Source organism: Rattus norvegicus, chromosome 10 (genome assembly GCF_021556685.1).
Source record: "Rattus norvegicus strain SHRSP/BbbUtx chromosome 10, alternate assembly SHRSP_T2T, whole genome shotgun sequence".
Lineage (NCBI taxonomy): Eukaryota > Metazoa > Chordata > Mammalia > Rodentia > Muridae > Rattus > Rattus norvegicus.
In genome coordinates this window covers 25704555-25729336 of record NC_141543.1, presented here as the reverse complement: position 1 = coordinate 25729336, position 24782 = coordinate 25704555, and the positions used below count along the sequence as shown (strand labels likewise).

The 24782-nt window shown below is 47.2% G+C and overlaps 1 protein-coding gene and 1 long non-coding RNA gene across 2 annotated transcripts in view; one reads left to right on the top strand and one right to left on the bottom strand.

Annotated features, from left to right (window-relative positions):
• Slit3 (slit guidance ligand 3) overlaps nt 1–24782 on the bottom strand; it is a 585823-nt gene that overhangs the window by 428867 nt on the left and 132174 nt on the right.
• Nucleotides 1608–14005, top strand: LOC134480774 (uncharacterized). The gene is made up of 3 exons (XR_015631175.1): nt 1608–3081; nt 9217–9407; nt 10926–14005. It is a non-coding gene; the product is annotated as an uncharacterized LOC134480774 (long non-coding RNA).

The following is a 24782-nucleotide window of genomic DNA, read 5'->3' as shown; positions in this document are numbered from 1 at the left end:
TTCTCTCTCTTGTCTGTCTGTCTGTCTGTCTGTCTCTCTATGCATGTCAACAGTGTTTCCCCTCTGACTCCAAATCAAGATTCAGCTCTACCCCATGTCCTGTCAATCTCCACGCTCTGTGCAAATCTGTCTCATCCTTCCTTCCACCTGTCCCAAAGCCCTCCTCTGCTCCTTGGAGACAAGCTCACCATCTCTCCTTGGAGACCAGCTCTAGATCTACCACAATCATGGAACTGAACACAGATGACGTCCTACACTACACTACACTGATTTACTTCAGCCTCCACTTACTACCCTCGTTGGAAACAATTCAGCCCCAGCATCAAGGACCTTGGGACTTCTCCCGAATGAATTCAGGTCATGAGTGAGCATTAGTCTGCCATGGGTCCCCACCCCTTGCATATTCACTGTGAATCCGAACTAAACCGTAACTGGTTACTTTATTTAAACCCCGCATAGAGCCTTCTCTTTTAATAAAACAGAATCCGTTAAGGATTATAAACAAGCAGTGTTTTATGAACTAAAACTGCAGTGCACTAGTCACTCAAGGGCAAACATTGGGCTCTGGGCGGTCGAGCCAGCTATAAATAAAGATAAGGCCCTGCCAGGCGGGGGCCTCGGTAGAGTAATTGCTGCCTTCACAATCAGTCTCCCCACTCTTCCTGCAGGGCCACAAATCACCATGGTATTGGGTCACTGCCCACTGGATTCAGCCCCGAGACAGAGAGATAGGAAAGCGGTTCATTAGCACCAAGACTGAGTGTCTAGGCTCCAGAGGAAAGTGAGGTATGTACCCGCCCTACAATGTGCACACACTTCACATGGCTGCAGGAGGGGGTCAACAGCATGGAGCCTTTACAAGGGAGTTCTACCCAGCATCCACATCTGCAGTTGGTTGGGGAGGAAGAACTCACCCTGCAAGCTACCTGAGGACACCTCTCTCACTTGGACACGAAGCCCATCTGACCCAGGGAAGAGACTGAAAAGACACAAAGGAACGTTATAAAGAGGAGAAAAGCATGTCCCACAGTCCTCATTCCTCTGTGAGCCGCTCAGCTGCTATCTCTTTGCTTTGGAGTCTTCCGTAGTAGCATGACATCATCGACCACGACATCAGTTCCCAAACACCAGTGAAGTGTCAGCCGTGCCTCCCAGCACCAATAATGTGAGATTCCAGTGTTTTGTTACAGAGGAAATACAGTTTGCATTAGTATATCCCGAGGCTTACAGAGGTTAAGAACCTCTGTCAAGGTTATGTGGATAGCAACTTGTATGGCTACAGTATAAACTCAGTCTGACACCGTGGTCCATGCTCAGACCCACACAATATTACTGCGGTATGGTCTCCATTTCCACCTACGTCAGCAGTTGAACGTGTGAGCATGCATGTGTCTATGTGTATGAGAGAGGCAGTAAGAGAGCTGGTTTACAACAGGGAGACTGAATTTTTTTTCTTTTTTTTTTCTTTTTTTTTTTCAGAGCTGGGGACCGAACCCAGGGCCTTCCACTTGCTAGGCAAGTGCTCTACCACTGAGCTAAATCCCCAACCCTGAGACTGAATTAAAAACATGGTAAAAAATAAATAAATAATGGAGACTGAATGCTCGGAGGAGAAGGCCCTACGGTCTCACACTGCCCATAGCAGTAAAGTAAAGCCATTCCCGGGGAAAAGCCAACTGTGTGGAAGGAATTCATCGAACCTCGAGTGTGGATCACACACATGTTTGTGTGCGTCTCATCTTCACCGGAGTTCTATGGTGCAGAACGAGAAAGGGATTGCCGTCTTGATTTTTGGGGTGGGAGCACTGAGGCCCATTGCACTGTGGGCTTGCCTCTCTCTCTCATGACGTTCCCGCCCACAGCACCCTCACCTCCATTTTCTATTGCTTGGCAGTGTCACTTGCCACTGATGCAGTCTGTGCACTGGAGTTTCCCTGGGACCAGAATGCCCCCAAATTCCCACAGGGGCCTCAGAGCAGAGCTCTACTCCTCCCCTCAGTTTGGAGGCCCCTTCCAGGGCATCTTCTTTGACCTTTCTGGTGGCCGTTTTCTGCTCTCACAACCCTGCACTGTTCCTTCCTGAGGAATTACGTAGTTTGCCGCTTCCCACAACTAGCTGAGGCGCCCGTTTCTTGAGCATCCAGTTCTCGGGGCTACAAACCCCTAAAGGTGCAGGACGCCCTCCTTCACTCAAATCTCATCTCAAGGAGAATTTAACACCAAGCTGGGGAATTCAGTGGAAGCCAGGAGAAGGAATATATAAATCTAGAATGACAGAGAGATACAGCGTGTCCCTAACATGTGGGGTCTGAGGGACTGTGGAAGGATGGTCTCTTTAGAAGCTATATCCCAAAAACCTCTCAAGGGCCCAGGTCTCTGATCTTAATCTTGGCCTTCAGGACGACTTCTATGGCAGAAAGATGAGCACTGGATGACATTCCCCAAACCAAAACCCTACTACCTGGGTAGAAAGAAATGGGCTCCATCCTACTACGGCAGAAGCTCAAGTGATCGGAGAAAGGGAAAGCCACGGGCTAAGATACTACCAGCCTGGGATGCAGCCTCTTGGCTTCTTTAATCTTCCAGAGAAAGCTCCTTTTATAACCAGCCCAATTCTGTTTAACTGTGGGTCTTTTGTCCTTCCCCCTTACAACTGCCACCTTTTAAAACCAAGTCACAAAATTAATTGCCCCTTAATGAAGCAGGGTGGCGATTAAGGGCAGTGAGCCTTGTGAAGAAGGAGAAACACAGTTGTTGGAGGCGTACCATCAGGAGCCGAGCTTCGGAGGCATCGTTCTGGTTGTAATTATTTTCCAAGGCTGCGTGACACCTTCTTAGACCTGGCCAGAGCTGCCAGGCTCCGCAGAAAGCCATTGTTCCCTCAGAGTTAATTAGAGTCCAATTTGGAGCTTCCTGTCTCCCGGACTGGAGAGGAAGTACAGTTTATTACTGCTCTCTGCCCACCAGGTCCACTGAGGACAAGGACACAACAGACTCTCACCTGGTCCGTTCTAGTCTGTGCAGCGCAGATGTGCCCAGAGGGGACAGATGTGCATTGGCTGAAGAAGTCTACAGCTGCAGGTAAGACCCCAAGACCCCAGCTTAATGAGGCTCTCTGTGTTAAAGGAAGCCCACCTACGTTACTAGGCTTCTAGTAAGGTAACTCCAATTAGATCTTTCGTGTCTGGCCCCATCCATGGGGTACCGTGTCACCTATTAGCAGAGCTAATGACCTTAGATGACCAAGGAGCAGAGGACAATACGATATAGAGGTGAAGTATCTTGCTCTTAGATTACTGGCTCTTCTCAGCTTTGGGGTTCTCGAGTAATGTCCCTTCCTTACAGAAACTGTTGTGAGAACAGTGGCTCATACTTTGTGACTTATCCTAGCAAGGGACGAATCTTTCCATTTGAGAGCACAGGGGAAACGGAGGCACAGAGAGGTTGCATTATTTCTCTAAGGACACACAGCTAACAACAGAATCGGAGTACAAGGCCGGGCAGCGTGCAGAGCATTTGCTCTTGATCATAAACAGATTCCATCTCCAGCATCTGTGGACGATGCCAAGTAATGATGACACACAGCTTGGGCCAGAATCCTGCTGACTGGTTTCACTTTCTCTCTTTGGAAGGGGGTGCTTACCACCCCAAGGGAACCTATCTGCTCTTAGGATTCCCTCAGCTACAGAGCTATGATACTTCTGCTTCCCTGATTTGATTGCAGTGGCTTGAAGTTCAGAGCTGCCTACTATCCAATGGCCATAGCTGTCACCTCTGCTCTGCTGCCCGCCTGCTCAGATCATCCCTTGGCTCCTCTGGCTTGCACTGCCATCACCCAACCCAGCTCCCAAAGCAGTTCTCCCTGCACTGCTCTGGTCCAGAGTCCTGAGCCCTTTCAAGCTTTCTTTGTTACAGGGATTCACCAAGCTGCCATTAACACACACACACACACACACACACACACACACACACACACACATTAATCCACAGCCCTGGTAGGTGTGTGTGTGTGTGTGTGTGTACACATACAAGTCAAGGCCAGAGGTCAATCACATATGACTCATGTCTGTCTACTTTGTTTTCTCACATAAGGTCTTTCCCTAGGATCTGGGGTTCACCACTTGGGCTAGACTACCTGGCCAGTGAACTCCATGGATTCTCCTGTCTTTGCCTCACCAGTGATGGGATCACAAGCATGTATGACCACACCCTACTCACAAGCATGAGGACCAAAGTGTAATCCCAGGGTTCCTCTGTGTAACAGCTCTGGCTGTCCTGGAACTCACTTTGTAGTTTCAGGCTGGGCTGAAACTCTCAGAGATCTACCTGCCTCTGCCTACTGAGAGCTGGGATAAAAGGCATGCACCATCATGCCCTGGTTTTTGTTAAACGACCTTTCCACGTTGCAGAATCTTGGCACTGTCATTTACTAGCTGGCGACCTTAGCTGCCTCTTTGACCTTAGTCTCCTGGTCTGTGAAATGGACAGGGCTGCCTTTCCGTTGGAGATCCACTTCCAGCAAACATAGACGACTACTGGGCTCCATGCCTGACTTAGAGGACTTGCTCCACAGAAGCCAACTGTCAACTTCACCTATGGAGATGCCTTCTTGAGAAGCCACCTATGCCATGTATTTATGAGTGTCATCTCAGATGGCCTGGCTCAGGGCCATATTAAAGGCAAAATACACCTGTGAGCAGAAAGGTAGAACTCTCAGCAGACATGTTGCAAGCACCCAGCACGGAAGGCTGGCTGAGGGCTTGGTATGTAGGAGACTTGCGACAAGAGTTGTTGCCTAAGCAGCCATTTGATGACATTCTGCACACTGTGTGGTGTTACCAACTGCTAGACAGCTTTACTAACGGCTTAGTATTAACTAACACCGACTTCAAACACTGTTGGAGTATCTGACGCCGTTCACCTTTTTCTCTAAGGTAGCTTTAGCAATGCTAGGCTGAGAGCTGACCCTCCTGCCATTAGGAAGAGGGGATCTTGTAGAACCTGCCCCAAGCATTCGGAGTCCCTGGCCCTTGGATTTCTAAGAACCGGAGTGTCCCTCCTTCCTCACACCACACACCTACTGTCGTGAGAGGAAAATGTCTTTCCCTTACCCTATCTATCCCCTTTCGGTCTTCTTCAGGGCTAGCACTTGGAAAGCTAAAAGGAAGTCCCCGGTGCTTCTCGGAGAAAGAGCCTCCATAAACACACCCCTGTTTAGATCAGCAGGGTCACGGGAGTGCTTCAGCTGAAGAAAGTACCCTGGCTACATTCCCCTTCCACACGGCTCCAAGCGGGGAGGACTCTAGGCTCTCTGGGACCATTGTTGTTCAGGTTCAGGGTCAGAACTGTTCAGGCCTGTTTTGTTGCTGAAAAGCCCTAGTGGATTCTAGAGAAGCAGAGCCAGCTCCAGGAGCAGCGCTCAAGTCGTATTTAACCAATTTAAGTTTGCGGAATGTTCCAGCCCCGCAGCAGCACATGCTTAGGCCGCTGCTCAGCGCCTCTCTTTAAAAGGCCGGAGAGGAAATAAAAATGAATGATGACAAAATGTCCACATGGGTAGGAAACCAGAACAGCCTGAAAGCTCTGGGGCAGGAACTGACACAATTTAATTAACTATTTGGAATAAACACACTTGGCACTGCAAACGGGACCGTTTGTTTGCTCTCGCAAAATAATGCCCTTAATAAGCCCGGGATGAAACCTTCTGGAGATTAATTAAATGCAATACCTTGGTTTGAAATGATAGGAGTGGCCGAGAAGGCGCAGCATTTGCCTTGCACGTTGTTTGGGGGAGCGCTGTCATCTCCTGTACACCGTCCCCGACCTTGGTTAAGTGTGGTATGAAGATCGTTCCTAATTGTGATTTGGCATTGGTGCTCTCCCGTAAAATGAGTATTTGTGAAATAGCCTAATGAATGTTTAACAAGGAGTCGCAGTGGATAAAATTTAAAGTGTGGCAGCGGTAGAGCTGACATATTTAATTATAACCTGGGAGTCGGAAGCTGTTCTCTAAGAAGTAATGGTGTGTGTGACTGACAATCTCATGTTTTAAAAAAAAAATCGAAATAATCACATCTGCCATTTGTTGAAAAAAAAAACATTATATCCGGACCTGATGCTCAGTGCACATCAAACCCTCACAGAAGCCCTGCAAAGGAGTAGCATCAGTCCCACCCCCTACCCCACCCAATGGAGAAAATGGAGTCAGAGAAGTAACTTGTCTGAAGCTATGGAGGTAGCAGGAGGAAGCTAACTTGGGAGGCACACCTTTCTCACGGTGAAGTTCACGACTCCTAGCTGCCCAACCCTGAAGAAACACAGCTGGGGCAGTTCTAATCACATGCTAATTGCACGATAAATTAAGAGGAAATGATACTAGCAAATTTTATTTGATTGCTTATAGAAAGGCATTCTGTAGGCAGTGATCAGTTGGGGGCAAAACAATCGTGCGTGCTCTTATTAGACAATAAGCATCCAGCCTGACCTTATGCAAGAATACACCATGGGATTTCCGCCTTCCTGAGCTAAGTCTCCTTGATTAATTCCAGCTCCCAAATTCTGTCCCTGTCGTCTGCATGATCCGATCTGCGCTCAGACCCTGCCCTTCTTCGGGTCCTGCAATTATGGGCTTGGAACTGTTCAAATCTTTCACCAAGAGACCCAGACCCCAGAGAACACCCCCCCCGCCATGCACCCTCTAGTGGCTATCAAAGAAATGAGGTGCTGAAAGGGACAACTAAGTACCCCCTTTTGTGGGTGACTCTCCTAGTCATGCCACAGGGACAGGGTGTCTGGTGCCAAAAGACAGGAGAGATCAAGAGCACGGATTATGTAAACCAACTTTTCAAACCTGTTTATACGATCGGGTCGTGAACTAGGCCAGTCTCGGGGAAATGTCCTTAGCAATCAAATTCCGGCTCACTCTTCCCTGCGGAGCCAGGAATGACCAAAGTTAGGCAGCCCTGACTCACCAAGAATCTGATCTGTGGGCATGAAGGACACGGCCCAGCACTAACTAGCTACAGCCTGCTGGCCAGCCCCACCTTGGTTGGTGCCTTGACTTAAACATCAGAGGCTGTGCTAAGTGCTATAACGGCGTACCACGTTTCATCCCAATTTATCCCTGTTTTGCAGAGGAAGAAGCTCTAAGTGATACCATAGCTTGCCCCAGGTTACTCAGTCAGCTCAACGGCAAATTGAGCTCTTTGCGCTGCAACATCTGCCCATGTGTAACTATGTACAGATGTTCATATACGAGGGGGTATGAACGAGTCACAAACACTCAAATTGTTGCTTCTGACTTCAGGAAGATATCTGCAAATTAACCAGTTTCTTTTTTTTTTTTTCTCGTTCTTCTTCTGACTTTCGCACACACACAACGCCCCCCTACACCATTCCATATCCAGAACCTCCAAGTTAATTACTATTCCAGACACTCCGAGGCAGAGATAAACATCAGAGTTCCCCTCCTTGTGAGCCTGCCATTATGATCTGGTCCGGGCTTGGCCCGCAAATAGCTAATGAGGTTAAATATAAAATAAGATAAGGATAAGGCTGTGAGATTGTGCAGGCACTCAGAGACAAGCAGATGACACTTGGGACAGAGTTCTAAATAAGGAAAAGAAAATGGTCTCAGCCTCAAAAGGGAGTCGAGGAATACTTCCCCATCCAGCTGCATGTGTGTTCCCCAACCCATGCCTCACAGAGGGATGACTGGACCTAGAATGGAATAGCATCATCCCTCCTAAGTACCCCAGCTCCCCTTTGCCTGTGAAACCATGGGGTTCAGGAAGTGAAGGGGCTGGCTTAGCAGTCAGGTAGCCTGGCCCTGTTCTGGGTCAATACTAAAGCCCCGTGACCTTGAAGAAAAGCTCCTGTCTCCAGGATCAGTCCCATTACCATCTGCAAACGGTGAAGAGCATCTAACACTGGCTCGGTGATTTAAAGGACTGCTTTGCACGTAGCTTTGGGAATCGGAGAATCGAACTCATGCCCCAGGTGCAGGAAACATCGACTGAAATGAACTCCGCAGTCATCTAGGGAGAACAAAACTCAACCTCTTCCTGTCTCCCAGGAGAGATTCCTAAGCTCTCTGCAGCTGGACGTCTGGGTCGGAGAGATCCAGAGCAGGAAAACACCCTCCCACAAGACCAAAACTCTGGGCTTGGAAGCCAGGTGGCAGGTCAGGAATAGAGCGAGGAGCTAGGGAGAGAGGCTAAGTGTGAAGGACGCCAGGGTCAGTGCTCACATGGAAGCCGCCATCACTGTTCGCCTTCCACTAAGCAAGGCTCTGCTCTTAGCTTTCTTGCTGTATAGCCATTGACCACATCATTTGCAGTCCATCACAGCCTGGAGTGTGCTTCCCCCCCAGCCTGGGTGGTTCCCCTTTTCCCTTTCTCTTGGAGCAACCCCCAGCTCTCTCTCCCGAGCTTCGAAGCATTGTGAGAACAGGGTTCTGATGGCCTAGCTCCCTTAGTGGAACTACCACAGACAGCTAACTGCTTTCACAGCCAGCCTGTGGTAACAGCTCAGACAGAAGGAAAACAGAGACTGGGACAGCCCTCCCATCACCAAAGGATCTGTGAGAGGTCAGTGTCCAAGATCTGGGCACCTTGTCAGCACTGGCTGCCCATTCACCTGGCATGAGTGTCACTTTCTTGGGAATTTTATTTAGTCAGATGTCAGAGCCATTTGCTTCTGGCTTTCCAGGTTCATGAGCAGAGCAAGACAGCGCTCAGGTAAAGTCCTGGGGCTGTTCTGCCAGGGGTCTAGGGGGATGCTCTCCCTTTCACAGTGTGAGTGGTGCTCAGGAGAGGGCTGATGGGGCAAAGTGGCTAACAAGACACTCTTCAGGCACCTAGCTCTGAACTCATATCATGCCCCTGCCTCGCACAAGCCAAGCAACCTTGTTCTATGACTCAGTTTCCTCATCACAGAATGGAGACTCTAAGAGCAGACACTGAGAGAAGTTTTGCTTTTGCTTTTGAGACAGGATCATATGCCACAGCCCTAGCTAGCTTGGTATGCACCGTGTAGGTTAGGCTACCTTAGATTCATGTCAATCTTCCTTGCCTCAGCCTTCTAAGGTCTGGAATCACACGCATATACCCAGTTGTCAAGATGGTGTCTGAAGAGCAATGGAGAAACAGCATATGCAAAACTTAGGGGGAAACAGGAGCCCAGTTCTCACAGCCATTTTGTTTGTCACTGTCCCAGGTCAGCCCTGGCAAGGCAAGCCAAAGGAGGCCTCGAGCTCATGGGAGAAAGAACCCCAGGTTGAACTCTGGAGACCTTTGCTCCAGTGCCTGCTTATACATTGCAACTGTGTAAAGTCATCACTCAAAAGAAAAAATTATGCTGACAGAGGCAATGGCTACCTTCCTCGTGGCTCAGAGAACAAATGCCTGGTGAGTATGGAGGGGGACACTCTGTCAATGCATGGGACTGCTTCAACTATGATAGGCTCCTCACCTATGTGCACCACAACAAGCTGAAGATCTAAACACTTAAGAAAGGAAGGAAGAAGGGAGGGAGGGAGGGAGGGAGGGAGGGAGGGAGGGAGGGAGGGAGGAAGGAAGGAAGGAAGGAAAAAGATGGATTTCTGAATGGGATTTGACTTTTGTGAGTGGTATCTATTGACGACACACTGTAGGGCCTATTCTCTGGATACAGCTCATGGGGATGACCACACTGGGGGACGACTTTTACTCTATAGTCAAATATATATGATTTTTTGTTTTACGTGCTATATTCACAGACATAAAATATTATCATTTCCTCCTCTGATATTGTGAGCTCCTGAGTCTTGGGTTTCATGGAGGAGGCAGTGGGAGGGGCCACGGTTGCCCCCATCCTTCACCTGCCACGTTCTCAGAAAATAAAAGGATACTCGCACCAATCCCAGAGAGGATCAAAAGAGGGCCACTCCCACGTTAGCACTGGTTTGCTGTAAACCATTCGGGACCACAGTCCCAGGACAGATGGCACTTGTTCAGATTAAAAGCATTCCAAAGATACCTGTAGAAGACCAGGGCCATCTCTGCCCTGACTTCAGCCCAGCTCTACTTCCTGGGGCGAGCTGGAGGAGATGTCACTCCTGCTGACAAAGGTCAGGTCAAAGCTCACAGGGAGATGTTGACAAGTTACTTCAAAGCAGGGTCTCTGCTCACTCCTCATTTCATTTAGGTCCCAGAGGAGGGTAAGCAACACCCCAACACCATTCCTCTGCTACTCAGACTTGGAACTCTAGCGAACGTTAACAAAAAAAAACTGACAAAGTAATTGTGATTTTTCTTTCCCAGAATAATTCCTGCCGACCTCAAACCCAATATCCAACTTTGAGACTTTCTGAAGCCACAGAATTCTCTCATATAGCTCACATGTCCCTGTATAGAATGTCTATGATCTTGACAAATATTACAGCCCATATATAATGTGTAACAGCAGACCCTGTTTTATGGCTGTGAGTACAGAGGTGGTTATCATAAAACCCAAGCCTAACATTTTTCTACCTTCAGTAACAGACTGTCACACACTGTTTGGACACGTGACTTTATTTTTTTTTAATCAGTTTCCTTTTTTTTAACGATTTATTTATTTATTATATATAAGTACACTGTAGCTGTCTTCAGACACACCAGAAGAGGGTATCAGATCTTATTACAGATGGTTGTGAGCCACCATGTGGTTGCTGGGATTTGAACTCAAGACCTCTGGAAGAGCAATTGGTGCTCTTAACCGCTGAGCCATCTCTCCAGCCCGACTTTATTTTTTTAATGTTCAGGCCTAAGTTTTCTCTTTCAGGCTAGAACATGCCGGGTGCCAGGAACAGGCTGCTTGCTAAGTGCTTTGGGGGCTCTTCCTGAATCAACTTGAGTTGACTATGCCCAGGCTGAGAGGGTGACAGGATCTCTCTTTCTCGCTAGGGTTCCCCATTAGCAACAGTGTTCTGACGCTTGACAACATTTCACGGGAAATGGAAGCTTCCTTTTGAGCAGCCACAAAGGAATCTTCTAACAATAAGCTCTTAGGTGACAAGAGTAAAGGCAGTCACAGTGGCCTACTCGCTCAGCAACTGATTAAAGAAATGACAACAGGCACGGCGGTGGCAGTTTTTGGTAGCTAGCGTCCACGGTATTCGAGAGAGCAGCCCAGCGGTCTTTTGAGACAGATAAAGGTCCATTTACCAAGCACATCCACACATTGCTTCCACAAGAGGATAATGCGTTCAAGTCAACACAGTCGGCTTTCAGAAGTTGCATTCCTACTCAAACAAAGCGCGGCTGTTCCCACCACTGTCAAACACCACGGTGTCTGCAACTGATAGCAATCAGAGCCTTTCTCTGGCCGGAGTCACGTTCATATAATGCAGCAGTGCAGAGACACCGACAATTTGGATCTAAGACAAACTGACTGGCATATCTAATGCTCCACGGGCTGGTAAACATGCATACCTTTGTCCCAGGTAACATCAACTCCCTCCTCGTGAACAATCCCTAAATGGGCAGAGATCTCCGTGCTAATGTGCAGAGGGGGCTGGGCTGTATGCAGAAGATGGTGAATCTTCCACAATCCCTATGAGTGTGTGTCTCTGGGAAGCCTCAGGCTATCTGGCTTTTGGTGTGGGGTGGGGGGATGACTCAAGGCAGCATTCTAAGACCCCTTCCTTTTAAAATTAGCTTTGTGGGGCACTGAATCTAAGGCAGCAGCAGGCGCAAAGCTGCTCAGACTTCTTGAAAGTCAAGGTAGGTACATCGAGGACTGGAGGTGCCACTGCTTGGTTCAAAGGAGTTGTGAAGTGTCCAACCCTGTCCACAGCTGTGTTTCCCACTGGATGTCCCTTAAAGACACCGGGCAGGGACCATGCTCCCGACCCAGTGGATTCAGGCTCTAGTAAGTCTTCATAATAGTACAGACCCACATGATATGCAGCACTGCAAAGATTCATAGATACTCTCCTGAAGAAGCAGAGTTATTTATTTTTAACTTTGTGTTTCTCGTACATCTTTAACCACAGAACCTTACTAACTTATTAGGCCATAGAAGCTTCAGGAAACTTAGTTGAGAGGGGTGTCAGGCTCAACACTGTGAGCTGCCGAGGTTGTTCTTCTGACGGCTAAAGAGAACCAATGGCTGTCATTACCTCTTATTCCCTCTCCCAAACCAATAGGATGATAAAGGGAAACCTCTGAAAACACAAACACCTTCTAAGATAGATGAACGGGGGGGGGGAGAGCCAGCCTATCTAATAATCCTGACTAATTTCCCTCACCCCTCACCAATGGCTGCAAGACATCATCTCATCCTACTCATATCATTCCTGGTTCCACCGGAATCAGAAGAAGAAGAAGAAAAACCATAAGAAGAGAAATTCCCTGACTATGATGATTGGAAGGTGATCTGTCCCAACCTTCCACTCTGTCGTGGGCTGCTTCCCTCCATTTGTAGTAACTTTCATAGTGATGGTGTGCAGAATGTCAAGTTTCAGTAGACTCATGAACAACACTCAGTAGGCCGACTTAAACATGCAAAGTGTCTAGGGTCTCATCCACCTTGCTAGAGCAATCAGGGTGCCTGGTGACACACTGGAAAACCTATCTTTCTTTTCCAGGAAGGTGACAGAGATTTTTAGCTTAACTGTTTTACCGAGTTCCAGTCAAAGTCATGGGATTATATGAAAGAAGCATCAGAAGCCTGACAGGAGAGAGAAGGCAAGCTGACTCGGGCGTGGGGCCATGGTAGTTTCTTGGCTCCCTTTCTATATCATATCCTCTAGAGAAGAGCTGAAAAAAGAAAAAACAACAACCCAGCAATCTGCAGATGCAGTAGGCATGAACAGAAGCATAAGAGAAGTCTGTAGCTGCTATTAAAAGAATTGGGAAAGAGGCAGCCTAGTAAACAAATAACTCCTGGCAATATACACTCAACTCTTGGAGCACTCCAAAAATACATGTGACAACAATTTTTATAAAAACAGAATGAGTAAGGAGCCCGGACTTCTACCCTCACCTGCCTGTGACAATGTGCCTAAATCCCCACTGAGTAAAACCACAGAAGGCCAGGGTGGGGGAGAGGACTTACTCCTGACAGGCAGTGACAGAATCTCCTCACACCGCATGTCATGAAGACCATATAGGCAGTTTGGTTTGCATGATGACAAGGTGTCTCCCTTTCAGTGACATCACCTCTGGGATGAGTCAGGAAGATGGAAGGCACTACTCAGCAGTGAAAGAGGCTTTCTCCTGACGAAGACGCTATGCGGGAAGTGTGACAAGCCATCGCCGGCTAGGCAATACCCATGAGACCTAGTGGCGAGCTGGAATCCCTACTCCTTTATCAGTAATGCAGAGTCCTAATACCCCAGGGATCAGTGGAGACCAGAACAGGGTTGGAAGGCAAAAGAATCCAGAAGATCTAGACTGATATAATATCAGAAATAGTCAACTTTAATAATGATTATGATGATGATAATAATAATAATAAAGATTAAATCACTCATCCTAATGTGAACAAGAGGAAAAAGTCTTAAAGGCAATCAAATGTGGATTTTCAAGGAGACGTGCCAAAACACTTCTATGAACAGTAGGGAACATATCCTGGTTTTGTGTGTGTGTGTGTGTGTGTGTGTGTGTGTGTGTGTGTTTATTTTATGTGTTTGTCTATATGAATTTATATGCATTTTGCACATAGATGCCCCTGGAGGCGAGAAGAGGGCATCACATCCCTTGGCACTGGAGTTACAGGTAGTTTTGCTAGCATGTGAGTGCCGGGAACTGAATCTGGTTCCTCTGTGAGAGGCGTTATCGTTCACCACTGCTGAGCTCTCTCCAGCCCTAAAATCATGCTTGCTATAAACTGAAACACTAAAGTTTTAGCAAAGAAACAGAATTCAAAGAGGGTGCCAAAATGGGAATTTAAGAACTGAAAAATACAGCCCAAATTAAGGACTCAGTAAATAGGCTTCATAGCGGGAATAAGGACAGAATACCATAAGCCTCCCCAACTGAATAAAGAAGAGAAAATAGAAGGAACATAAATGAGCAGAGTCTTAGGGAGCCAAGCATCCATGTCAACAGATATCAAGAGAGAGAGAGAGAGGTGGGGGGGAAGGGAGGGAGGAGGAGAAGGGAGAGGGAGAAGGAAAGGGAGAGAGGGAGAGAGAGAATGAATGAGGGAGTGGCTGAGAAAGCAACAGAAAGAAAAGACAAAGCAATGGAAATTAACAAGTGGAAAAAGGCAAAAACCCTACAGATTCAAAGGAAAACAGATAAGAAATACAATGAATTGAGAGAAATCTAGGCCAGAAAATGTCACAAAATATCTGAAAAGTAAAAAAAAAAAAAAAAATGAAAATTAAAAAAAAAAACTTAAAAATAGCAGGCAGGAAACACATTCCCTACCTACAGAGGGAATAATTCAAAGGACTTCAGGTTTCTCATTAGAGACCAAGAAAGAAGCAACACATTAAATCTTTTTTATTATTTTATTTTACTTTGGGGAGCTATGAGAAAAGAATTGCTAGTTCAAAATACACAACCCAAAATATCCTGTAGAATAAAGCCAAAAGACTGAGAAATTTTGAGATGCTTAAAAATAAGGGAATGTCATAGTAAGACACAACATTTAAAAAGTCAAATTCTCTAAACAAAGAATACAAGAAGTTTAGGACAGAGACAAAAGAAAGAATAATGGGCAGAGTACAGCTGTACGTAAATGTATCTCCTTATTAGATTATCCCAATTACATTTAGCACTGGAAACAGAAACAATGAAACTGGTGCGGTTCTTAGAGTTTTTACAGGAAGTACTTAAGACTGTATTCAATGGAAGTGAGTAAAAGACTTTCAAGAAAAATGTAGTCCCCAACTTTCTCTTGAACTGGTGAACTGTTGCTACCAATAGAATATGATGCCCACATAATGCAATGTCTAAAAGGACCACTAAAAGTGCTATGCAGAAAAGAGGCAACCTGAGATATTATAAATAAATAAATAAATAAAAGAAGAATTATAAAATATGTCCGTGTAATCCATAAGAAGACAAAGAAAAGAAAACCAACGGGGGGGGGGGAAAGTAACGGAAAATAAAACTAAAATGACAGACTTCACATAACAATAATTACATTAAATGTGAATGGTCTAAATACACCAATTAAAAGGCAGAGATGGTAGCTTAGGAAAAGCAGCACAAACTCTAAGCTTATAAGAAATAAGCAGAACATTATGTGGTTACCTCCCTCAAACGCTGTTGTTACATGACCTTCCTTTCCCCTTTACTTTTTCTTCCCTGCGCCTTTGGTAAATGTATGTGATGGTTTCAAACCCAACTCAGATGGCTTAAATAAGCTCAGAGCATGGCAGTACTACAACGACATTGGCTTGGGTGTTGGAGCATCTGCCATATGTGCTCTAGTCTTCCTATCTACAAATGAGTAGTTCAGAGAAAATAAACCTTCATCTTGCATTACATTGTTTCTTCAGTGTCTTCTGTCCTTTGAAGTTGAATTTAAACGTTGTCCCTGGCTCCAAAATGTTACACTCTCTTAGTGTGTCTATCATTGTACTAACACTTCACAGGGATTATTAATGATCAGAATAGAAGGAACTAACATTACCCTCATTGTGTGGTGATAATAAAATTACTACATGGAAAAAAATGATCCGTCCATGCTCACACATTTCACCTACCCACTGCACATCTGAGTCATCTAACCCTAAGGCCTGAACTACTAATCCTAGTACCACTAAACTCGCAGAAACTTTCTTTCTACAGTGGGACCGTGGAAAAAAGCTCAGAGAAGGGCTTTTACATGCCAAATATCCCTGAAGGGTTTCCACAGACTTGTTTTTCATCTCCCCTCCTTTTAGACATAACTAATCAAACAGTCAATCTGTCCCTTCATTTCCTCAATGAAACATGTCTACAGGCTTAAGCTGGAGGAATGGGTTGAAGTGGTACTACCTCATTCCTCCCAAGGGGCCACAGGGTGGGATGACATCTGGTTCATTTGTCATCATGGCTGATGTTTCCACATTTCATGGCTCCATTTCAGGCCAAAGTAGTCAAGCAAGCAAACCATGGGGGACTCTTCTGTGACAGCCATCTTCTTGGAGCCCTATTGTTCCATGCCACCCCAACTGTGAGGGATCTAGGTCAACGTTTCCCCACTTAGGGCTTTCATGAGGTGGAGACTTTGATGCCTCACCTTGCAGAAAGGGAAGGAAAGGGCAGGATGCTTCGGAGGTGGTGACTAAAACAGCTTTGAGATAGTGCCAAGACCCAGTGGCATGGACTGGTTTTTCTCTCTATGTTCCCTGGAATGAAAAGAGGATTTTTTTTCTAGCTTCTCTCTCCCTCCCACATCCCTAAAACCATCTTTCAGCTCCTGGCAGCGGCAGTGAGCATATCCAGGGATAACGCTCAAAACTGACTCCTTCTTCTTTGACAATAAAATAAGGCAAACCATTTGGCATTCTAGAGGTGCCCCAGTCTCCTGACTCCTGGCAGGGTCCCAGGGGATTTGTGGTCGACAGCTAATCAGAGCCCTGGGCATAGCCATTTCCCATGTCATAGCTGGAATGCTCTCACTGCCTGTCCTTCTAGCTTCAGTTACTCGGCCAGGCTGAAACTATTTGCTCCCCTCCCACCCTGTCCATCACTGTCCTTCCTCAGGCCGAGCCTCCTTACCACCCGCGGGATAGATTCTCAAGGCTCGGCATGGGAGAGCAACAAAGGTCGCTCTGCTTTTATTACTGACCCGAAACCCACCTCTCGGACTCCTACAGCCAACAGGTCTCTTTCAAGCACCCTCCTCTTGAGCAATTTCAATGCCAGAGGGGTAAAAAGAGAAAGCAGCTACTCTGGGTTAATCAGACTGGTATTGGAGGGGTGGCCAGGCATGGGATTCCCAAGTGGTGGTCATAAAACAAGCATCATTGTTATTTATGGTTAATCTGCCTAGGAACTAGAAATAGAAAGGTTTCATTGCTCTTCTTCTGCAGGCAATGGGAATGGGAAAGTCTTGCTGATGACAAGCCCAGTGCCACACTCTGCAGGGAGGCTGAATGTAGTGACCAGAAGCCAGACTGCCTCGGTTATCCCTCAGTTGCACAGACTTACTAGCTGGGTGATCCCAGGTAATTTATAGACTGTCTCGGGCTTTAGCCTCCATCTCTGTAGAGTGAAGAAATCCGGGTAAAGGATTATTACCACACAGGCCTATCACAGGAACTGTGCATATTTGCAAACCAGTGCCTAGCACATGGAGAGTGCTGTTGCGGTGCTCGGAAAAGAAACGCTAAAAATGTGTTGTTCAGCATAGATTTGCAAATGTGGTATTCTGTAAATTCTCACGACCGGGTAGCATTACTCTGCATTCTTTGCTGAGGATGCTCCTGACGCCTTGAGAGTCTTAGAGAGATCCCCGAGGTCGGGTAGTCAGCTACCGGGGTAAGACTGGATGCTGCCCCACCTACTGTTACAATGGTGGGTCTCAGCCTGGGGGCCCCTGACCACCTTGGAAAGTGGAAAGAAATTCAAGTCCCCCCAGCTCCACCCAGACTTCCTGACTCAGCCATTCTGGGAGTGAATCCAGCAATTTGTTGTAACAAGCCCTCCAAGAGACCGGGAGGTAGGATGTTTAAGATGTGCCCTAGATCACTATGTTCCCATTTGAACAGGAGAAACGAGGTCCCTTCCTTCCTGCCCCAAGGTCATTATGCAAAGTGAACATGAGCCGTAGGGCCACTGCCGATTTGGGTGGATCTGGATAAGCTGTACTGTGCTGGATGTCATGGAAACGTCGACTGTGGAATAGCATATCCCCGAATTGTGTAGAAAAGCCAAGTGTAGACACAGTTACCTAAGAACAGACCACCCTGGAAGTCAACACATGAAGATCCAGAGGCTTCAGGTCAGATGAAGCCAGGCCCATTATTTCTACAAGTGAACTTGACGAAGTCACTTCATCTCACTGAGCCTGGCTTCCCGTTAGGATGACATCCAGTCGGAGCCATGGTCTGGCTTGTGTCTACAAGGTAGAGGCACGGGACTTAGTGGCTAGGGCCAGCATGAGCATCTACAGCCAAATGACCCACGATTCAGCTCATGATGAGAAAGACGGCTCTGAAGGGGAAGAATGGCAACGGGACTTAAGCACAGAGAAACTCTTAGGAGGTGGCCGTGAAAAACAGATCGCTATAGATCATTAGAAAAGGAAGTTATCAGGTACTCCTGGCTGATACTTAACAAACCAAATCGACTTTATCTGTGTGATATCCACTACGCACAGAGACTAGCCTTAAACTGGGAAATCCAACAGCGAAGGTCTACCCCATCCCAGATGTAGACTTCTGATGCTAGGCCCTTTCCCCTCATAACTCACAGATAGGGGGGAACAGATGGAAAATGTCGACCTTAAGATTTTCCCACAGTTCCCTACTGCTCTGGAGGCCCAGAACTGCATCAAAACGAGTGCACAGATTGGATGAGTTATCAGCCCAGAGTGCAGTGGCACGAGCCTTAGAAGGGATGGATGTGTTACGTTATCTGTATCCACAAAAAGGGATTCGTCTCCTGAGCCACGAAGGACATGGTCATCTCTCGGTCTTGTCACTTTCAGGCTAATTTCCCTGTAAAGCCTCTGACACTTTTTCACCTATTAATTCATCCTTACATTTAGGTAGAAACAATGCCCGGGGACCTAGAAGACAGGAGACAAAGGGGAGAGCGCAAGGAAGGGATCATGGGAGAAGGTACTAGGCCCATCTCCAGTGAGCCCCGACAGCCCTGAGCCCACCCGTGTCCCAGTGATTTATACTCTGGCAAGATGTTTTAGCAAATCAAGATGCTTGGGATGTTCTGCTCAAAGTGGGGGGGGAAGCAACCCCAGACATCTAAACAGACCACATATTTGTGAGTCTAGCTTATTGTTTTAGAATTTTTGTGGAAGGCCTCTAAATGCCACCCTCAGACTCCCCACCGAGACTGTAACCGTACCGAGGAACTGTAAGGCAGAGAAGATGGAATGGAGACAGTTCCTTTGACTGAAGTCCCTTAGAGCAAGCTTTCCTTCCAAGCTCAAGAAGCATGGTGTGGCAGAGGCGTCTTCACCAGCAGGAGCAGCAATATCCTAGATCCCGTTTTTTTTTTTTCCCAGTTGTCTCAAGTGCCAACTTTCCTCAAGGCCCTGAGGTACACTCCTACTCAGTCCCAAAGTATACACCACTGAGTGACCCTGGCTTCTTCCCATGCTCCCTGAGCTGATCTGTTGCCCATTTGACTCAGTCTTGTTCTGGGCTGTCCTAGGCCAGCGCCCTTCCCTGATGGAATGTGCCTCTGGTTTCCTGGATCCAAGCAGTCTTCCTCTCTAGCAAGTCTGTTTCAGGGATAGCAGACCCTGGTTTAGTAGCCAGCTGTCTACTTCAGTTAAAGTACAAACCAGCTAAGGGCTCTGTCTCCGGTATTCCCAGGCATGGCCACCCGTTTGATACGGCACCCCAAATCTGAATGTGGGGGAGATATATAGACTCAGGCTCACTGGGCATGCCACAGCACCTACTGTACTGTGGTCTCCGAGGCCCAAGTCAGCAAGCTGTCTGCTGGGTCACCCTGGGCTGACTGTTGTTGTAGCTCACTTCTGCCATCTGTCAAACAGGTATGATCAAGTATACTAGGTAAGTATTAAGAAAGGTGATGCATATCTATAAAGCGGAGAGGAGATTAGTGAACTGGGAAGGGGATAGCCTTTTAGAAAACGCCTGACCCATTGGTCTTTCAAGGGGAGGTACAGACTGAGAGGGACTGCCTTGCCTATTCCTCAGGACTGTTGGGAGCAACAAACCATGCAGAATACCCTCTGAGGGCCACCTCAGACTGGTATATAGCTCAGTGGGCACTTGCCTAGAACGAGCCTGGGATTCCACTTCCAGGACTGCACAGTAGAAGAGAGCTGAAGTAGACAGAGGGAGAGAAGGGGGGTGGGGAAGGTTACTTGTCAGGAATCAGAAAGTGACAGTGACTTCATTACGTACTCTGCTGAGGTCAAAGACACCTGGCATTTCTTAAGGGCATACTCTGCACTGGGCTTTATCCTAAATACTTCCGGTTTATTTCAATCACGCCCATCTGTATCATAGCCCTACTGTATAGATCCCTTCCCGGATTCATTGAATCCCTCATGTATGCATGCGTTCCTGAATGTTGCTCTTCCCCTGGCTACCAACACGGTTCCTTTCCTCAGCTTCCCCAAGTCATCAGAGTCACCACCTTGCAAGGCCCTTCCTCAACTGCCCTATCTAAGACCACCCTCCACCCCCTAACCGACCCTCCTTCTTTGCGGGATCATCCCGCGGGGTACATAGATCCATGAGCATCTTAGCAACCTCGTGGTTCACCATTTCTCATCCATACGCCTCCCCCATTAAGAATCCCACCAGACAGACCGTTTGCTTTGATCCACTCCCATCCATGTTCTGAGGACCTAGATCGGAATGGTCTCTCAGGGCCTTACACTGAGCAGTGCCTCAGAAGGCAGGTGTTCACTGAAGAAAGCCCCTCTCCTGGCAGCCATCGCCTCACTGGCAGGAACTTTCTGGCTTTGTTAAAGTAACTGGTAACTTTGGTAAAGTAAAGTAACCAGCTGGCCCCGGTAACGCTGTTGCTTTGTGAGGCCTTACTCTAGTAGCTCCCTGGCCTTATCAATTTGTTCCTAGTTTCTGGTTTACTCTGTAACTACCAAAAGCTCAAGATTGCTTTAAAGAGAGAGAGAGAGAGAGAGAGAGAGAGAGAGAGAGAGAGAGAGAGAGAGAGAGAAGAGGTGTGTCTTCCTCTCCAAGAAGGTATCTGTGTGCTCTCTGTCACATGGAGAATCTGGAACATTCTCTCAAGAGCCTTTCCACACAACCAAGCCTGAGGCTTGCTTGGTCCCAGGCTGTGCTACAATATGCTACAGAAAGTACCCCATGTCGTCGTCCTAGCTAGCTATCAATGTGTCCACTGCACAGATTAAAACAGCAGGGCCTTGAATAATCTACCCAAGCAGCAGAGAACTCAAACCCAGGCAGGCTAACTTCTAGTATATTGTCCTGCTGCCCCAAGGGTCAGCCAACTCCCTCTTGAGTAGGTCTGTGTGAATACAGCTAGAGATAAGCCAAGGAGAAGAAGTAGCAGAGGGTGGTGAACACTAGGAAGTGGCCCGACCCAGGGCCCATCCCACTCAAATCACCTGTCGCCCTACTTCCTGGCCTCACACCCGACCCTGGAGACTGAGTTGCAGTGTTCTGTTCTTGGTTATGAGAACAACGATGAGACTGACAGAGTTTCCCACAGGGGTTCACCATCCTCTCCAGCAGAGAGCCTTTGCCCTACATCCCAGGATTCAATCCCTCATGTCTTCCCGGGCCTCTCATCCCAAGCACAGGTCACCCCTTCCTACAACTCTGGCCTAACAAGAAGTCTCTGGAAAGCAGTTACATACATGCCTTTGGAAACCGCTCATTTCCAAACCTGCACGCCAAAATAATTTTTAATAAGGTGAAAAATAACTTCTTAGAAAATAATAAATATTCGGCAGCCCTGCTTTCTATTGTTTCGAGACAGCACACAGGGACTGCTCAATAGTTTGGTTTTAAATTTCTGTGCCTTGGAGACTTCTGACAGAGGGAAACTGCTCTCCACCAGCCAGTCGATAAAAATAGCAAACGTTTACGGAGCCCGCGTTAATTAACTGCTATGTGGGGCTATGAGCTCTACACGCAACAGCTCTACGAGGCAGGTGCTAGGATCCTACCTGAAAACAAAACCAAACACAGAAAACGGGGAAAGTTGGCCAAGACTCAAAATGGTCAGATCAGGGTTCAAACCCAGGCCTGCTTTTTACTGTTGCCGTGGGTTTGCATGTGTTACCTGAAAGTACTATAAATGTGACCCTCAACCTGACCTTTTGATGCTGTTGGGAGGCAGGGCCTTTGAATGGTACTAATTCAGATTAAACTGTGGCCATAATGGTGGAGGCCTAGTGATGGCCTTATCAGATGAGGAAGACACAGAGTATGGTGAAACACACATGGAACTTCAGCAATGGGTAGGCTGGGACAGGAGAATTGCCCTGAGTTCAGAGCCCCTTGGACTACAGAATAAATTCTGGGCCTGCAAAAAGAAAAAGTTAAAAGAAGACAGGAGAGGAAGAAAGCACCTGGTGTTTGACTTGCTCTGGTGGTTTGAGTGAGAATAGCCCCCATAGGTTTATAGGTTTGGTCCTTAGTTGATGAAACCATTTGGGACAGATTAGGAGATGTGGCCTTGTTGGAGGAGGCATATCACTGGGACAGATACTCTGAGGTTTCAGAAGTCTCTCTTTCTCTGCCTCATAATTGTGTCTCAAGATGTCGTGTCTCAGATGATGCCCTGGTGTCAGGCCTGCCTCCCTCCCACGGTGATCCTGGACTCACTCTCTGAACATATAAGCACCCTTCCCCCAATAAACTCTTCCTTCTTCAAAGTGCCTTGGTCATAGTGTCTCTTCACAGCAATAAAGAATAGTTAAAATACTTGTTCTGTCTGGCCCCATGACATCTTCTGACGTTATGGTCAAAGAAGAAGTCCCATGACCCCTCACCAGATACCAGCAGAATGCATTTGGACCACACAGCCTAGAGAACTGTGAGCTAACCAAGCCTTCATCCTATCAAAAGGATTCAGTCCCGGAGATTTAGGGATAGCACCACAAAGAATACTAGCCAATGAGCTTAAACCATAGTCTCTCATCATCCCGTTCAAGCCCTCAGCTATCATCAAATGGCCAAAGCCTGGCTCCCTGACCCTTCAGGGATAACAGCGGGAAATAGAAATGCAAACTGTAGATGCTTCTTGATCCCTGATGTTGGGACCGCCATCCCAAGATTCTGTGCCACAGAGAACTTGGGACCACTTTGTACTGTCTCCTTTTCTTCACCATGACACCTAGGAATCTGCTGATGGGTCTTTGACTTAAGATTCCTTTCAAGCAAGCCAGGTGGGGTGGTGTATGCTTTTAAACCCAGCAGTTAGGAGGTAGAGGCAGGCAGATCTCTGAGTTCAAGGCCAGCATGGTCTACAGAGTAAGTTCCAGGACAACCAGGGATATTCAGAGAAACCCTGTCTAGAAGGAAATGCCCCTACACACACACACACACACACACACACACACACACAGAGAGAGAGAGAGAGAGAGAGAGAGAGAGAGAGAGAGAGAGAGACAGAGAGACAGAGAGACAGAGAGAGACAGAGAGACACAGAGACACAGAGACAGAGACACAGAGACACAGAGATAGAGACAGAGAGATTTCTTTCAAGCTCTGTGACCTCAATGAGCACAGATTCCTAAGTTACACAGATAGTGCCATGCTGATTAAAAGTGCTGTGCTGACTGTCCTTTCTCTGCAGGTACCTCATCTGTACAGTAGATGCATGAGTCACACCAGAGGTGACAATATCTAGGACTTGTTACCATGGGTCTCAGCATACCATGTCTCAAAGCCTCTTTGAACTTGGCTGCGACTCAAAACCCTTGCAACATTTTTACCCTGGGCACCATTACATAATCCAATCTGGACAATCTCAAAGGACTCGTTAAGAGTCATCTATCATCCTGCGGTGGGCATCCATGTATACACTGCATGAAAACACACATTTTTTTCCTGAAATAATGGAATCACTTTCTGTGACACAACTAGAAGAAAATGCATTAGCTAGCTGCTCTTGACCATCCCATAAGAGAATGTCTTGGGCCTAGTGGATCTCGAGACGTCAAGTTAGAGAGAAAGGCAGACGTTTCTATGATTTAGTTCACCCAAGAGGAGATTGCTGGCAAGTCTTTATCACAAACGGGTCCCTGCCAGAGAACCACTGCTGGTTCGGCTGGTAGCACACCCCAAAATCAATAACGATACTAAGATCTGGAGACCAGAGGACCTAAACTTGGAGAAGATTCTAGGCCACAAAAAAAATACCCTGAAATAAAGTAGATGTTTCAGGTAAAAGCAGATTCCCACCATTTCTCCATTGACTCTGGGCAGAGGGATATCAAGGCTGACCTTGACCATGAGGCACAGTGATAGTGGTAACTTCAGCCTCCACAGAAGGCCTGCCTTACTGTGGTCTGAGCAGGGTGCTGAAGGGTCCCTTCCCCAGAGAGGATAGTTCCTCCTGGCACTGGGCATCCTGAGATGAGTGGGGGATGCTGGCATGAGGCCTTCTCTACACTCCTCTACACCTGTACCCAAATGACAGCTTTGGCTTAGCAGGAATGGAAATGGAGAATGTTCTTTGCAGCTGAGCAGATCACACAGACTCCAATCTAGGGATAACTCATGTTCTCTCTACCACTAATCCAAAGGCTCTGAGGTTCCGTCGGAGCACGTGAACTATTTATATTGTTGTGCACCCTGTTCTTTAGGAGGGGGGACATAATGCCTGCCTACTTTTCAAGGGTAGAAGGACAGCAGACATTGCCCAAGCCCTATCAGATACTTGGTTTCTAAAGCCAGCCCAGGGGATCAGAGTCCACGAGGCTCCTGTTTCTCCTCCTAAGCAGCCATGGCCCTGCCCTGTGGAACTGATCACTGGGACATCACTGGAAGACAAAGAAGTGTCCCTAGATATAAAGTCCTCAAGTAATACAAGGTAACCAAGAAGGGTGTCTGTGGGCAGTGGGAACACTAGGGGTTGTCCTGTGAAAGGGTGCCGGGATGTAGCTCTGAGATGTTACCACTGGGGCATTGGGTGAGGCAAGAAACTTGAACTGTT